The sequence below is a fragment of the Notamacropus eugenii genome, chromosome 4 (assembly GCF_028372415.1).
Source record: "Notamacropus eugenii isolate mMacEug1 chromosome 4, mMacEug1.pri_v2, whole genome shotgun sequence".
In the NCBI taxonomy this organism is placed as follows: Eukaryota; Metazoa; Chordata; class Mammalia; order Diprotodontia; family Macropodidae; genus Notamacropus; species Notamacropus eugenii.
This window is the reverse complement of record NC_092875.1, coordinates 231,352,509-231,369,491: the sequence shown is the minus strand read 5'-3', so window position 1 is coordinate 231,369,491 and position 16,983 is coordinate 231,352,509. Positions and strand designations below refer to the sequence as shown.

Here is a 16,983-nt window from a genome sequence, read left to right as displayed (position 1 = left end):
TGGCTCTAAAATAAATTTATTTTCCTGAAAAATGCATGGTCTTCATTTGATTCTACAGGTATTTAAAAAAAAGCTGGCCCACTTTTATGAGCTGCTGTAAGCAGCCTCTGAATGACAGTAATGCACACAATCTCTTTGGAATGCTCCTTTATTAAACTTCAAATTAATGACATATCACTGTCAAGTTAGCAAGTCCATTACGGGTGAACAATCAGCAAAAAGTAAACACTACTTTCACATGTATTATACCTATGGCAATATTTATCATGACCTGAAATTTATTCTCTGCATTCATGTGAGAATAATAAAGTCTGTATCCAGGAGAATAAGGATTTCCAATTGAGTTTGGTATTTTGGAAGCACATTTGATCCATAAAGTTGTTTTACCGAATTGAATTTAGAAGAGGTCTGGATGACCTTTCGTTAAGGATGCTCTCAAGGAGATCTGTGGACTATGTGGCAAATTGGATTGGATTATCTCAATGGCCTTTTTGCAACTCTAAAGTTTATGCTTTAATATAATGTCCCATTAATGTAATACCTTATATACTGCTATATATTAGGTGACCTAGGGATCTCAAAAGGTATGTCAATGAAATGTCAGCTCTAATAGATCCTTCAGAGCTGGAAATACTAGCATTGTCCCAGATGGTGTCTAAAATCAGCCTAGCTAGGCCTAGAGATGCTCATTATCATTCAGGGATGGATTGTTTAGCCATGAACTGCTACTGCGCAACTTGAGTTTTATGTGGCTCATCAAAAGTGTTGTTACCTAAAATTGTGAACTCTTAATATGGAAGGATCAGTTCTATTTAGTTCTTTCCCTTCAATGCTTACAAAGCAGAAGTATACACTAAGGTATTTGTGGTTGATGACACTGGACATGAATCGCATTAGCTTATTAGCTTCTAAAAGTTCAGATTCTACTAACAAAAACTGTAGCTTTCCAGTCTTCTGACACTTTACTCACCTGAATACACCCTATGATCCAGGGACACAGGCCTCTGCTTCTCCTCACACATGTTCCATCTTTGTGATTTTTCACTTGCTCCACACTTCCATCCCATCTAATACTTGCCTCATCTGTCATCCTGGTTTCCTTCAATGCCTTCAAGTCTCAGCTAAAATTCTATCTTGCGCAAGAAGCTTTTATAGGTCCCCCTTAATGCTTCTGCCTTCCCTGAGATTCCCTCCCATCTACCTTACGTATGTCTTTTATAAACATGGTTGCTTAGATGTTGCCTCCTGCATTAGAATTTGAGGTATTTGATGAGCGGGGATATTTTTGCCTTAATTTCTATCCCCAGGGCTTAGCACAGTGCCTAGAACATACATAATAAGTGCTGAATAAGTGCTTGCTGACAGGTTGACCCTCTATTTGTAAAATCTCAGATACTAGAACTAGGACACGACTGGTTATTATTTTATTTGGTCCCATGAAAACCCCCATCTGATCTTTGTGGGAACATTTAATTTTGTTGTGCTTCCTCTATAAAATAAGAGTGTTGAACTAGATCCTCTTTAGGAATCATTAAGGAACTTAGGGTCACTTTTCTCTCTTTTAAACTTCGAAGTTATAATTAATATTATCATATCAGCTGTAGCTCTCATTAAAAGTGCAGATATAGAAAAACAGATAGGTATGGTTTAATGGATAGGTAGATTTTGGAAGAGTCCCAAAAGAAACCTGAAAGAAAGATAAATAAACTATTAGAGGTAAAAATATTATATACCATTATATGTAATTATATATATTATCTATATGTACATATACAATTGTATATATATATATATAATATGTATAAAAATATTTATATATTTCATTCTGACACAAATGAATTCAACTATTAAAGGGCAAAAAATAGTAATGGAGAGGATAAGAGAGTGAAATAGAATGAATTCAACAAAATGATCTGAACTTGGCTTTGTATCTTGCACTCAACCCCATTTTTACGAGCTGGTTCCATTTAGGACCAACCCTTATAACAAAGAATTTCTCAAAAACTAAAAAGAGGAAAAATCAGCAAAAGCAATCACATTAAAACAAACAAACAAATAAAGGATGACATCATAGGCAGTGTGTTCCACATCTGTGATACAGAACCTCTGCAAAGGAGCAAAAGGAGAAGACGTATTTTTTTTTATTAGGTGGGCAAACTTATTCTTTAACTTGACAATATTCAGTTGCAATAGTTTTGTGGTTGCTTATTTGACTAAAATTAGGGTGATTATTTTCCTGCATCTGCTTTATTCACTTTCCAGTAGTTCATGCAAGCTTGTCCACATTTCTCTGAATTCATCAATTTCTTACAGCACAGTAATATTTCATTATCTTCATGTATCACAATTTGTTTAGCTATTCCCCAATGAATGAGCATCTGTTCTGTTTTGAGGGTTTTTTTAATTGTTATTTTTCTAATCTTATGAGGAATCGTTCTCTGAAAAGAGAAAGGGGGAAAGATTCAGAGGAAATCCAGGCAATGTAAAAACAAATACAAAAATTTATTTTTAAAAGAAATAGCCAGAATAAGAAGGTAAGATGGGGTTATGATTCAGTAGCGAAAGGAGTATCCATTTCAATCAGGTCATAGAGCTATTTTAATAAGAATCTGAGTGACGTCACTCAAATGGTCATATGATCTCAATGACTTGTGCTTTATAACTCTAACTCCTCATAACTCCGTTTCACTGTCTCCTTGCAATCACCATGATCAAACTGTCATCGTTTCCTTTTTTCCCAAAATATTAGCTTATCATTAGATTTTCCAGAAAGATACTCTTTCCATTTTGAAGGATGTTTCTCCAACCCCATTGGCAAAACTATAATGATTGCCCTGTCTTGGCTTTTCACTTTTTCAAGAACAAAAACATTTTAATTATATAATGATGGTAAAAGATTATTTCCACTAATGATAAGAAACCAATTCTCATCCTGGCACTCATACACAGATGTTGAAGAGTGGCCCTTCAGAACAGCCGTTAAGAGAATAACTCAAATTTGAAAACGAAAACTTATGCTGGGCCTAAGGGGCTAGAGCACTATTTTTGCTCACTTTCTAGGTATTCTTGACTGGGTTCAGTCAGGGAGCATGGACTCTAATTAGAAGTGGTAGGTTCTTCTCTTATAATCTTTGGTTGGCAAAGTTCCCTGTCCCAGTTTTTCACAGTAATATTTATTTATATCTTAGGTTGGGTTTTCATGTCTAGAATTCCCCAAAGTCATATTCAAAGTGTAATGCCCTCATAAGTAATGAGTCACCCACATACAGTCAGTTGGACATACATTAAACACGAGGGGTGGTATCTAAATCTTTCTGGTTAGAGTCTGACACACACTCTGGAGAATACAGCCATACTTCAGTAATAATGGACCATACCCAAGAACAAGACTGTCTTGGTAAAGCAAATTGGTTTTTTAAACTGGAATTTACTTAGAATGATGCTTTATACCACAACAATGTTCAGAATTCATCCTTGTGATATTCTCTCTTTTTGAGTTTTTGGATATTTAATCTATGACAATCTATTCCTTTCTGTGAAAAGCTTAATTCAGTCCTGTTTTGTCTCATTTTAGATTTTTCTGTCCCATTCCATCAAACAGTCAATAAATTTGTTAGTAGAATGCCTCAACTGTTACTGTTAATTAGTGTTTACTTCCTTGGTAACAATTTTCTGCTATTTAAAGACATTGCAGCATTTTCAGATTTTCTTTTCAGTAACAAGATTTCAGGAACATGGTGTGACCCTTTCTGATGAAGATGTGGCCTGATGTTAGACTTCTTGAAACTTCTCCCAGAAAGCAGAAATGCTACATCTGTGTGCCATGTGTCCAACTCACTGCCATTTCTAACCATCTCAACACATTTTTCAAAATGGAATGTATCAACAAATCTTATTAACAATATTTTCCTTCATTCACTTGTGAATCAAAGTTTGATATAGGAAGACATTCATTTTCCTCAATGGTAAATATGCTCTACTCCATGTTTTTGTTATGAGGCAAAACAAGGATTGTGCTTTTTGTGGTACCAAATGAACAGATTTCATACACACACACACACACACACACACACACACACACATATATACATACTCACACATACCCACATCTATATGTATATATGTGTGTGTGTGTGTGTGTGTGTGTGTGTGTGTGTGTGTGTGTGTGTGTATTGAGCTCACCTGGGTATGACCAAGTCTCCTAAGCTGAAAGCTCCCTGTGTCCCCTATCACCTGAATGGGCTTAGCCTCATTTTTTTGGCTGCCTAGTTTGAAGGACTATGTCTTTAAAACTGACAGACTGAGACAGTCATCCTTTTTCCTGTATCCTTTCCTGCTGCATCCAGAGACTGAATATCACAGTTCATCAACACATGGGCACCATGAATCATAAGGGTGAGAGGGGAAGAAGATTAGTTTCATAGATTGGCTTGATTCTTATATAGTACAAACCTAAGTTCCAAATCCAAGCCTCCTCTGGGCTGGAGTCCCAGGTCCTCTGGCTTCTCCAGGTTTCCCTTGTAGGCAGGCTAGCTGGTTTCAGTATCCTGCCTAGAATCCTGGCTCCAAGGTCAGGATAGCTCCAATTGCTGGGTGGAGAGTCAAGTGGGGATCATTGCCCATACCTCAAACTGAGGACAAATGACACAGAACAGAAACAGAAACCTCAGAGCCAAGCAGTAAGAGTGAGAAAAGGGGCAGGGAGCCCTTACTCTCTTAAGAGAAGTTCATGGCACCCGTGATCTGAATGAATTGTCTTCTTTATCCTGCAAAAGAACGAGAGTGACTGTCCATGTCTGGCCAGTTTTAGTTACAGCCTTTTTGTCCAGGCTGCTAATTAAAAAGGCTACACCCACCAACATGGTAGAGTATATAGGAAAACTTCATGTCAGGCAACCTGGGCATGCCCAGCAAACCCATCATAGATACATTACTTTCAAAGCAACATATGTTTAAACTGAACTAATAAGTCATCCTGATTAATGGTGATTAGTTACAGGAATTTCAGAAAAATTAAAAAAAAAAACCAACCTTAAAATGATTCTATGAAGAATCAGAAGATAATGAAGTACAACACAAAGATACATAGAATTTCAGACACAGAAGGGACATTACCTACAAAGAGAAACTGAGGACTATACAGATGTAGTGACTTCCCCAAGGCAACACAACTGCCTGATAACAGACATAGGCTTTAGAAACAGTCCCTTGCCTCTTATCCCAGAAGACCTTACGTCATTCTAGTTCTATCATTATTTTCTTATGTGGTAAGTGCACAAGTACAACTCATTGTGTGTTCTAAGGAAAATACTTAAAAACTTTAAATTATATATATATGTATACACATATGTATATAAATTATTATTGTTTCTATTATCATCATTATCCTTAGTATAGAGATTTAGACCTAAGTGGTTTGGGATGGGGAAGAGGTCATAAAAACATACAGAATAAATATTATATACATTATGGTCTGCCTAAATTATATATATATGTCCACATGAGTTACTAAACGTGGCTTACTTACTGGGATGCCTAGATAGTTATCCGTAGAATCTTGCCCCCCTTTCTCTCAGGGAGGTTGATTCCTGCCTTTAGAAGAGCAAGAAGAGACACGATGAAGCTGGTCATTCTGTTTTCCTCTGAAAAAGGAGCACCTAACTAGAATTCAAGCTAAGTCGTGACCCTGAGCAAGTCACTTAACCCAGTTTGATCTGGAGAATGGAATGGCAAAACACTCTATTATCATTGCCAAAAAAACCCCCCAAATGGGGTCATGAGAGTCAGATATGATGGAAAAGACTCAGCAACAACAAACACATGGAACTTAAAATAATGCAGGTTATCAAAGAATACTAGGTCATATTTAATGTGACCCAAAATTCAACTAATACAACATGTGCAAGCTAGTCTAGGGCTTGCAAACACTAGTATACTATAAGACTACACCTATGTGTCATCACAGGTGAATATGATGTGCCTCTGTATGCACACTTTTAACATTTGTGTTAATTTTGAATAATGAAAATGATGATGATGATGATGATGACATTTGTATTTGTTGTTGCTTGCCATTTTGAGACTTTGTAAATGCAAATTTGCTGAGGTGTGGATATAGCTTTCTGAACCTACCAATATATGCATGAAGATTTAAAGGAAGAAGAAAGTTCAGTTTGTGCTGCTAAAATATATCAATTAATATTTTTCATTAAATCATCAATGTTTGCTTATCTTTAGGTATCCCTTCAGTAACTTTAATCTTTTAAGTTTGCCTTCTCTATTCTATTTGTAATAAACTTGAATGAGAAACATTTTTATTTATCCTTTGCTATTATATTACATTAATAATTCATTTTAACAATGTATTTTACAGTGTGTTATATGTTTAATATGTTTATATTAATATATGAAGACATTTTATTGCATGTTTCCATTGGGCTAGAACCAATTATAATATTTACATATGATTGTAGACTCTAATAATGTGAATTAGAATAAGGCAGCCACTTCACAAAATTCATTTTTACACACTAATCAGGACCAAGTGGTACAACTCTCTGCCTCCTCTAAAAATTTCTGGCCTAGGAACACAAATGGTTTTGGGGGAAAACTGCTTTTCTATTTGCTCTCCATTAAAGGAGGAGACTAGCCCTTACCAGTTCGATTTCTTCCCACCAAATGCTATTAACAAAGCTATCACAAATGGTGAGTAGCAAACAAACAACAGAAATCAAAGAAACTATATAATTCACAATACAGTGGATTCTTCTGCTGAGAGTAACATATCAAATCTCAATCCAAAAGTAAAAGGTCCTGATCTCACACAAGAAGAAATTCCCCCAAAATCTCAGATTAGACAAACTGCAAATCAGGGATATGTTGAGTAGCTGGTTTTTCCTCTATATCTGTAGCTTCCAAAGTCTTTTCCTTTTTCCATCTACCTAGAGATAGCCCTAGAGAAAATCAAGAATTACATATGTCTTCTCTCAATGAAGAAAAAAAAGTTTTCCTCTTTAAAGTTCTTGCACCAACTCCTAATAACTACATTTACCTAATATTTTTCATTTATCATCATATTTTACCATCTAAGCCACATTATGAAGTAGATAATACAAAGTAGATTGAACATCCCTATTTTATAAGTGAAGAAATTAAGTCTGAGAGAGATATTATAGGATTTGCTTTTGGTTTTTCATGTAGTGAGTGGTAGTACCAGGATCTGAACCCAACAACAATGAATCGACCTTAACAGTATATGTGTTACAGGTAATTAGATTAATAAACCATTGACATCAAGCTCACTTGGTCTTCCTAATGCCAATTGAAGGGTAGTATTTCTATTTTAAGTCTTTGAAAAATTATAGTAATATAGGGAACATGCAATGGATAATCAGTAAGGATTTTAATGTGTCAAGAAAGATGACTTGTCCTCATGAATAACTACAGGGAGCTTCAATTTCCCAGTTGTGAAGTAAGGTGGCTGGCCTAAATGGACTCTAATGCCCATTCTAGATCTAAATCACTGGTCCTAGGATTTATGTCCAGGTATTTTGGGAATATCAGAACATATTATATACAATACAATCACAGAGAGTTCAAAATCCATAACTTTTATTCACAAAGAAATTATAGGCAAAATCAATGTCACAAGCTTGAACAAACATGATGAAATTTGCTAATGAAGGACCAATAACATACCAAGACTATACATGAATCTTTTGCAAGCCTTTTTAAAATAAGGGGAATGGCAAGGGACCAAGTTGGAGACATGACAATACTCTCAGAGGTAAACTGAAACCCCAACTCAAAATGTCCATAGAAAATAGAGAGTTCAAGGAATAAAAGAAAGGACACCTAGATTTACTACCAAACATACCACCACTAAGGGCATCCTTCCTTTTTTGCTTTCTCTCCCTAGATCTTCTCCCTACTTGGACCATCTAGAGCCCATCTAGGAAAGAAAACTTGCTAGGAAAGAAAATTCTGGTTAATTACTCCCTTCTTCTTTTCCTTTTCCCCATCTTTACTGAAGGCAAATAGTTGGTACACTGTATAGAGCTCTGGACCTGGAGTGAAGAAGACCTGTATTCAAATCTGCTCTCAATACTTAGCTGTGTGACCATGGTCAAGTCACTTCACCTCTGTCTCCCTTATTTCCCTCAACTGTAAAATGGGAAAAATAATAGCTACCTCACAGGCTTGTTTTTCGGATCAAATAAAATAATGTTTTAAAGGATTTAGAATAGTGCCTAGAATATAGTAGGTACTTAATAAATGCTTACTTCCTTCCTTTTTTCCCTAGTGCCAGGCTTCCTAGAATCCATCTCAGCTGTTTGACCACTTGTGCAGTATGGATGAAATGGAAGTGACTAACTGTCCTATGAGTGGCATGGAGGACCAACCATTAGGATTCCTAAGATACTCCATTCCTTACTCTGGCTTCCATTCCTGCCTTGCCCTATGACCTCCAAAACTCCAGCACTGTAATTTGATGACTGATGTAACCTAAGGACTCCTGAACTTTGACATTTGCCCCACTAATGTATCCTTAGAATTTCCAGACCTTTCTATATACCCTGCACCTTAATTTCCTATCATATCTACCCTAATTTGTCTGTGAGTTCCCTGAGAATAGGAACTGTATAACTTTTGCTATCAGTATCTCCAGTGCTTAGAACCTTTCTTGTCACTCAGAAAGTACTTAAACACTTTTTGTTCATTCATTCATTCATTCATTCATTCATTCATTCATTCATTCACAGTTTCATTCATATTAGTTTGTTGAATGTAGGCTATCCTCCAAATTGGCAGTGCAACTAAAATAAAATCTCTTCAAAAGGGAAAAAATATAAAGACATATGGTTAAAAAAAAACCACCCAATGATAATTCACAAATCAATCCCTAGGACAGAAGCATCCAATGGCAGTGTTTGCATCAGAAGACCACAAAAAACAATACACAGATTTGTAGATCTATAAAGAGTGCAGCAAAGGAGTTTCACCATGTCTAAGAGTAAATTCTTGAGTACCCACATGAAAGAGAGAAAAGGATTTCTATAAATCAGGAACTGAAGCACCATGTCTAGGTACTTCTAATCTGAGAGCCTTCCAGCAGGAATGACAGCTCAAGAGGCATCTTCCAGAGGGAAGGAGTAAGAAAAATTGTAAGAAGTATTGTCAATAAACAAATAGGAAACTTGGAAAATCTTGACTGGTAGGTTAAAGGCTCCCATTAAAGAATTCGAGTTAAAGGTTTTTCTTTGCTATCCCAACTTCTTAAACATGGAGGGTATTCTGGAAGCAGTACACTTAGCACTGAAGGTGAAAGCTATGCTTGTATACCAGGGAATGAGAGAACTATTAGGTGCTTAAGACTCATAGAACATAAAATATAAAGGCTAAAAAAAGCATTGGAAATGGGGAGTGAAGCCAAGAGGTCAGATTAGAGGCAACCCAGATGAACTCTCTCAATAATCTCTTCCAAACAACCTTAAAATAATGTCTCAAGTAAAATTTTGGAATAGCAGAGCCAGCAAAGGTCAGGGTGAAACATTTTTCTGGCCTAAGAAAATTTAGCAGGTTGGTAGGAGAAGTTTGTGACACTGAGGTAGAAACCTATTCAGAACCAAGACATGCACTGGCAGCAACAGCATTCTCAGCAGCAGCAGGAACTGTGGGAGTTCTCAGCCCATGTTTGACAAAAGGGTCAGATAACTAATTAGAAAGAGATTACAGGGGACCCTTTGCTGCACTGGGCATAGCTGGCACTGATTAGCAATTGTATGGTGCGTAGGCAGTTTGGGGGCACAGTTCTAGGTTGAAGAGGAGCACTAGGGGTCAGTCACAAGGGAGAAGGGACTTTGGAGAACACTAACACTTGTGGTTACAGGGGATCAGGGGACTTTATTGGTAAATAGAGTGCAGATCAGGAGAGAAGTGACTACAGTCTTCTAGGATCACCAAAAACTTGCAGACCTCCCAGAACTAGCTCTAAAAAGACGAGCATGAAAAATTCTGAGACTTATGGCAGTATCTTCCCACCTCTAGGTGAGTAGAGTTCAAATTTAACATAAAATTCAAAATTTAGAAGTAGGCTGTAAAAATGGACAAACAACAACAAAAATAATTTGACCATGAAAAAGATACTGCAGTGACAGGGAAGACCAAGACATAAACTCAGAAAAAGAAAGTATTATGAAAATAGTTAGAAACAGATTCTCAAATAAAAACGTTGATTGACTCCAAACCCAATAAGAATTTCTGGAGGAGTTAAAGAATGAAATAAGTGTTATAGAGGGAAAAAATGGGAAAAGAAATGATAGTGATGCAAGAAAATAATGAAAACAGAATTAACAGCTTTGCAAAAGAGGCACAAACATATTAAAGAGAATAATACCTTAAAAAACATAATTGCCCTCATGGTAAAATTGGTATACAAATTCACTGAAGAAAATAATTCCTTTAAAAGCAGAATATGCCAATTGAAAAATGAAGTGTAAAAATTCATTTAAAGAAAGAAATTTTTAAAAACAGAGTTGACCAAATGGGGAAAAAAAGAGGTACAAAATCTCACTTGAGACAGTAATTCCTTAGAAATTAAAATTGGGCAAGTGGAAGGTAATGACTCCATGCGACATCAAGAAACAATAAAACAAAGTCAAATGAATTGAAAGGAAAAGAAAATGTGAAATATCTCATTGGAACAATAACCCGAAAAATAACTCAAAGAGCGATAACTTAAGAATTGTGGGACTGTTAGAAAAGTACAATCAAATAAAGAGCCTACACATCACATTTCAAGAAATCATCAAGGAAACCTTCCCCAAGAGCTTGGATTCAGAAGGTTCAACAGATATTGAAAGAATCCACTGATCACTTCCTGAGAGAGACCCCAAAATGAAAACTCCCATGAATATTACAGTCAAATTCCAGATCTCCTGGGTCAAAGAGAAAATATTTAAAAGACACAGAAAGAAATAATTCAAATATTGTAGAGCGACAGTCAGGATCACACAAGAGTTAGTGACTTCAAAGTTAAAAAAGTGGAGAATTTGGATTATGACATTTCAAAAGGCAGAGGAGGTAGGATTATAAAATTGCTACCCAGTGAAACTGAATTAAGGAGAAAAAAAAAATGGACAAGCATTCCTGATGAAAAGACCAAAGTCAAATAGAAAATTTGACATTCTAACACAAAGCTCAAGAGAAGCATAAAAAGGTAAATATGAAAGAGTAATCATAAGGTTCTCAATAAAATTTAACTGTTTAGAGGGGGGCGGAGCCAAGATGGCGGAGTGAAAGCAACGACTCACCTAAGCTCCTGGACAAACTCCTCTGGATATCTCTGAAAGGAGAATCTGACCAAACTTTGGAGGTGTGGAATCCAGTGGGTGACAGACTTTGACAGATTCGGAGCCCAGGTTGGACTGGAAGGTCCACGGGAAGGATCTGTTCTGCGGGGGTAAGCCCCCAGTGCACAGCGCAGCATGGTCAGCACAGCAGGGCGGAAGGGACCTGAGAAGCCCGAGAGTGGCGGGCGGAACCAGCGGAGCAGGAGACAGGCCAAACCGAGCCGGTGAGAGCCGCTGAGCGCCAGATATCAGCGCAGCAGCCCTTGAAACCTTCAGCCTGAAGACTAAACTTCGGTAAGTCACCTATTGGAACTTCCAGGAGCTAGGATGGCGGAGTGATCAGTAAATGCTCTCTCCTCCCCCCTGATGACCGTGAAAGAACCATAAAATTCTTCCCCAGATAAATCCTGGATCAGCGGGAACAGCAGAAGGGGGCAAATAGTCTCATAACACCAGAGGCTAGAAAAATAGCAAAGGGGGATTCTTCCTACTGTGGCGGAGGCGATCTGGAAGGACAGACGACCCAGGGCAGAGAAAATTCGCACTGAGACCCAGGCAAGCCTCAGAGCCGGGAAACAAGCCCCAGGAGGGGCGGGAACACGCATTAGCTTCTAGGCAAGCCCCAGCCCTCCAGGGGAAAAGGGAAGACAATAGGGAAGCTGGGATCACCATCCCCTGACCTTGCCTTTGCCTCAGGTCAGTTGAGGAGATCTCCTGAGACCAGACCACCCCTCCCACACACCTAACAAGCTAACCCCAGGGTTGATCTGGGAAACAAACAAACAAAAAAAAGCCTGCTTTTAGCCTGGTCACACATCAGCTCAACTTAAAGATCTGTACCTTCTGACTGAAAGAACCAGAAGCTACAACACTCAGCCAACATCATGAATCAGAAAAAGCAGACGAAAAGTGAAAAAACCATAGAATCTTTCTATGGGGATAAGGACCAAAACACAAACACCAAAGAGGTCAGAGCTGAGACTGTACTTCCACCTGAAACTTCAGAAGGGACTATGAATTTCTTGCAAGCACAACCAGCTTTCCTGGAACAGCTGAAGAAGAAAATTAAAGAAAAACTGGCCAATGATTTTAAAATTATAAAAAAAGAATTCACTGATGAGAACATCACTTTGAAAAGGAAAATTGAACAAATGGAAAAGGAAGTTCAAAAATTAACTGGAGAAAATAATTCCCTAAAAGGAAAAGTTAATCAAACGGAAAAGGAAACCCAAAACCTAATTGGGAAAATTGATCAGATGGAAAAGGAAACACAAAACCTAACTGGGAAAATTGGTAGAATGGAAAAAGAAGAACAAAAATTAAATGGAGAAAATAGCTCCTTAAAGGGAAAAATTGGTCAGATGGAAAAGGAGATGCAAAAGCTAACTGAAGAAAACAATACGATGAAGATTAGAATTGGGCAAGTAGAAACTAATGACTCAATGAGGCAACAAGAATCAGTCAAACAAAATCTAAAGAATGAAAAGATAGAAGAAAATGTAAAATATTTAATTGGAAAATTTAACTGTTTATACTCCTATGTGAGAAGTGATGCATGTATCTCCTAAAAACTTTATCATTATTAGGTTAGTTAAAAGCAGTTTGCATAAACATAAGGCATGGATATGATGAAATTAAATTGAAATGATCTCAAAAAAAATGAAAGATGCACTGGGGAGAAAAGATAGAATGGGGAAAATTTTTTCCATGTAAAAGAGGCACTCAAGAAAGAACTTTTACAATGAAGGAGGAAATGGTATGGGGCATGTCAGGCTTGAACCCCCTTTTCATCAGAATGTGTTCAAAGAGGGAAGATTTATATATACATATACATATACATATATGTGTCTTGTGTATACATATATATATAAATATGTATGTATATACACATATACACACATACACATATACTCAACTGTACATAGAAATATAATCCAAAAGGCAAAGAGGGAAATAGGAGGCAAAAGGAATAACAGAAATGGGGCAGTGAGCAAGAGAGGACAGATTAAGGAAGTTAGGAATTAGAAAAAAAATAAATTTTTGAGGAGGGACAGGATAAAAGAGAGGAGGAGGAGAAGGAGGTGGAGGAGGGAGTGGAGGAGAGATGGGGGAATTGCATAGTAAGCGTAACTGTGAATGTGAATGAGATGAGTTCACTCATAAAATGGAAGCAGAAAGCAGGATGCATCATCAATCAGAATCCAACAAAATGTTGCTTGCAAAAGACATGCTTGAAGGACAAAGACAAGCATACAGAATTAAAATAAAGAGCTAGAGCAAAACCTAATAAATAATAACAAACATAAGTGTGACAATCATAACCTCAGACAAAGCAAAAGCAAAAACAGACCTAATTAAAGGGATAATCAGGGAAACTATTTTTGTTGAAAGGTACCACAGCCAATGAAATAAAATCAATTTTTTTTTACATCAAGTTTCTCTGGTAAAAGCCTTATTTCTCAAATATATACTGAGTATAGAACTGAGTCAAATTTATAAAAATAAGAATCATTCCCCAATAGATAGATGGTCAAAGGATGTAAACAGGCAGTTTTCAGAAGAAGAATCAAAGCTATCTGTAGTCATATTAAAAAAAAAAAACTCTAAATAATTGATTAAAGGTAAATTTAAACAACTCTGTGGTACTACCTCACACCCACTAGAAATGACAAATTCTGGAGAGGATGAGCGGAAAAAAGGCACACTAATGAACTGTTGGTAGAGTAGTCAACTGGTACAACCATTCTGAAGAAAAATTTGGAACTGGGTGCAAAGGGCTATAACATTGCATACCGTTTGATGCAGCAATACCACTATGGACACTAGTGGGTCCATATTCCAAAGAGATCAAAGGAAAAGGACCCATATGTACAAAAATATTTGTAGCAGTTCTTTCCGTGGTAGCAAACAATTGTACATTGCGAGGATGTCTATCAATTTATCAACTGGGAAAGCCTTAGTTACTTTGATCAAGACAATAATCCAAGATAAATTAAAAGGATTCATAAGGAAAAATGACATTTTTCTCCAGAGTGAGAAGTGAAGAATTGAGGGCAGATTGAAGAACACTTTTTTGAACTTTCTTTCATTTTCTTGCTTTTTTGCAGAATGGTTAATACAGAAATATGTTTTGCATGACCTCATATGTTTACTTGATATCATATTGCTTGCCTTCTCAATGAGAGGGGGAGATGTGAAAGGGAGGAAAAGAATTTAGAGCTCAATTTTGCAAAAATGAATGTTAGAAATAAATTCAAGAAAAGATAGGACTTTGTTTTTAGAAGAAGTTTTGAGTTATTAGAGAGCACAACAAATTTTTCAAAAATGATACAGCCTACTCTCTTCTTCTAAATCATTTTCTAACTTATTGTCTATTTAGGATATATGTACCAACACTCTCTGAACTGTCAACTAAACTTTTTATAGCCAAAAAAGAATATATAACTTGTTCTTCCTGTGTGGATAGTTAAACCAAACTCTCATTATGGATCTTGTTTAGGAAATTTGGGTAATGTTCCAAGGCTTGATGTATGCTGTGCAGCAGTAATTTCAAGCCTAAAAAAACCCTTGTGCATCACATGTTGACTTAGAAAATTACAAGTTAAAATTAGTTAAACTGAATTATATTTTTATTTATTTTCTTAAACATTTCTCAATAACTTTTTAATCTGATTCAGGCCATATTTGAGAGACCTTACCACAAGTGTGACACTTGTATTGTACAGGAGTATCTAAAGATACTGCTGTAGGGAATGTTTTTTGCATATGAATTCTCTGTATATCCTCCAAAAGTGTGCCAGATGCTTTTGACAAGAATGTAATCCTATGTTTTATATCCCACTTGATATTTGTAGCATGGGCATGGTTTCAGCATGGTTTCAGCATGGCCCTTGCATCCTCTTCTCTCTCTCTGGAGTGGCTCGCTCATCTCAACCTCTACTCAAGATGGCAAGTCTAGGGAGGTTGGCCATGGTCACTGCTATGCAACTCTTATACATTGTTTCAGGATCCTGGTGTGGAAGCAGTATCCTTTACACACCATTGTGGCTTATAAGTCCATTTAGATAAAAAGGAACAATGACATCATCAACTCTTAAATGCAAAATCTTTATAAAAAAGGTCAAAATAATAAATATCATATTTATTCAGAAGAAAACAAAAGAGAGCATGATTGTAACTTCTCAGTCTTTCCAATGAACTTGCCTCATACTTTCCCAATGATGTACGCAGTGTTCATATGGGTATAGGAGGGGCATACACCAAAAGTTCATAGAAAGATAATTGAATAGGGAAACATATATGGCCAGAGTAAAGCATGATTCCAGACTGTAGACTTTGATTTATAGGGAACTGTCAGAACCAAGTTTCACAGATTTGGCAAAATTGCTTCTCTTTTAGCTGTTCCCCTTCTGGTCTTCATTGGCAATCACTCTTCTTTGATAATCTTTGTCTGGAAGCACTCTTAAGCAAGCCCTTTTAGCAAACAGCTACCTTTGTCAGTGTTGAAAATTTTTATATTCATTTCAGAAAAAAATTCAATATAGATGCTGGCAACACAATTCCTTTCTCTTCACTTAATTTGTAGAAAATAATAAAAGCCAACAGATTTGAGAGATTTTCTCTCTCTACAGATGGGACTAAAGGAAAACAGGGCTGGTCAGCTCTTCACATAAGAGGATTCTGCTTTCTTCCTGCCAGCTTCCAGCAGCAAAAATGTTCATCTTCATTCAAATTGCCTCAAATCAGCTGCCTATCCATCAAGCTCTGCTTGACCACTGTCAACTTTTGTATTTTTTCTTCTGTAAATAGCTTATCTTCTCACTTCATGCTTTCTCTGTCACTGGCTTCTTCTCTTATTTTCTACTAATCTTCTCTCTGGCTTCTAATATGCCAAATCATGGCCTCATCAAGACCAAAGACTCAGACAACTTTCTCAGTTAAAAAGCCCAGATCCAGTCTATAACTAAAGTACAGATAATGTGCAAATTTTCCCACAGTCCACAAAAGCTCTGTAATTTGTTGATCCTCAGCTAAATTCTTCAATATTATGAAAATAGTCACATATAAATGAATTGTTGGACAACAACGCCTTTCGGTCATCCCCACCTCCAATCAGGGTTTTTGTGGCTGAAAGAAAGTATTCTCTCTCCAGTCCTCTCAGAATAGTCTTTGTCTCCCCTCAAAAACTTTTATTGATGAACTGTTTCTTTTCAAAATTATTTTTATCAGCAATCTACACACAGATATTTTTCTGCTCCTTTCATCAGTCAAGATGTTTATATAAAAAAGGACAGTACCTTAATATTAACAAACAGAAGGATTCTGAATAAAGGATCTATCATTATATCTTTTAGCAACTTTTAGTGATGGTTAATATATGCTCTTTAAAGGCAAGGACTATTCCAGTTAACACTGTGTCTGGCATATAGTAGATACTTAATAATTGCTTTTTATTAGCTGTGTGACCCTAGGCAAATCATTTAACCCTGATTGCCTCCAAAATAATAATGATGATAATAATTGCTTGTTGAATGAATGAGAAACTCTTTGCTGAGTCTATACACCAACATTTTTCTGTACAAAATAATTTTTTTCACAGTCAATAAACAAGCACAAAGGGATTTTATGTTCT

At 36.6% G+C, this 16,983-nt stretch overlaps 1 long non-coding RNA gene across 2 annotated transcripts in view; it reads right to left on the bottom strand.

Moving 5' to 3' along the window:
• Positions 1 to 1,402: 1,402 nt before the first annotated feature.
• LOC140501037 (uncharacterized) overlaps positions 1,403 to 16,983 on the bottom strand; it is a 116,891-nt gene continuing 101,310 nt past the window's right edge. For both annotated transcript variants that reach the window (XR_011966031.1, XR_011966030.1), the window contains 2 exons: positions 4,453 to 4,631; positions 1,403 to 1,687 (listed from right to left, as the gene is read on the bottom strand). This is a non-coding gene — a long non-coding RNA (uncharacterized lncRNA). The remainder of the gene's footprint in view (positions 1,688 to 4,452; positions 4,632 to 16,983) is intronic.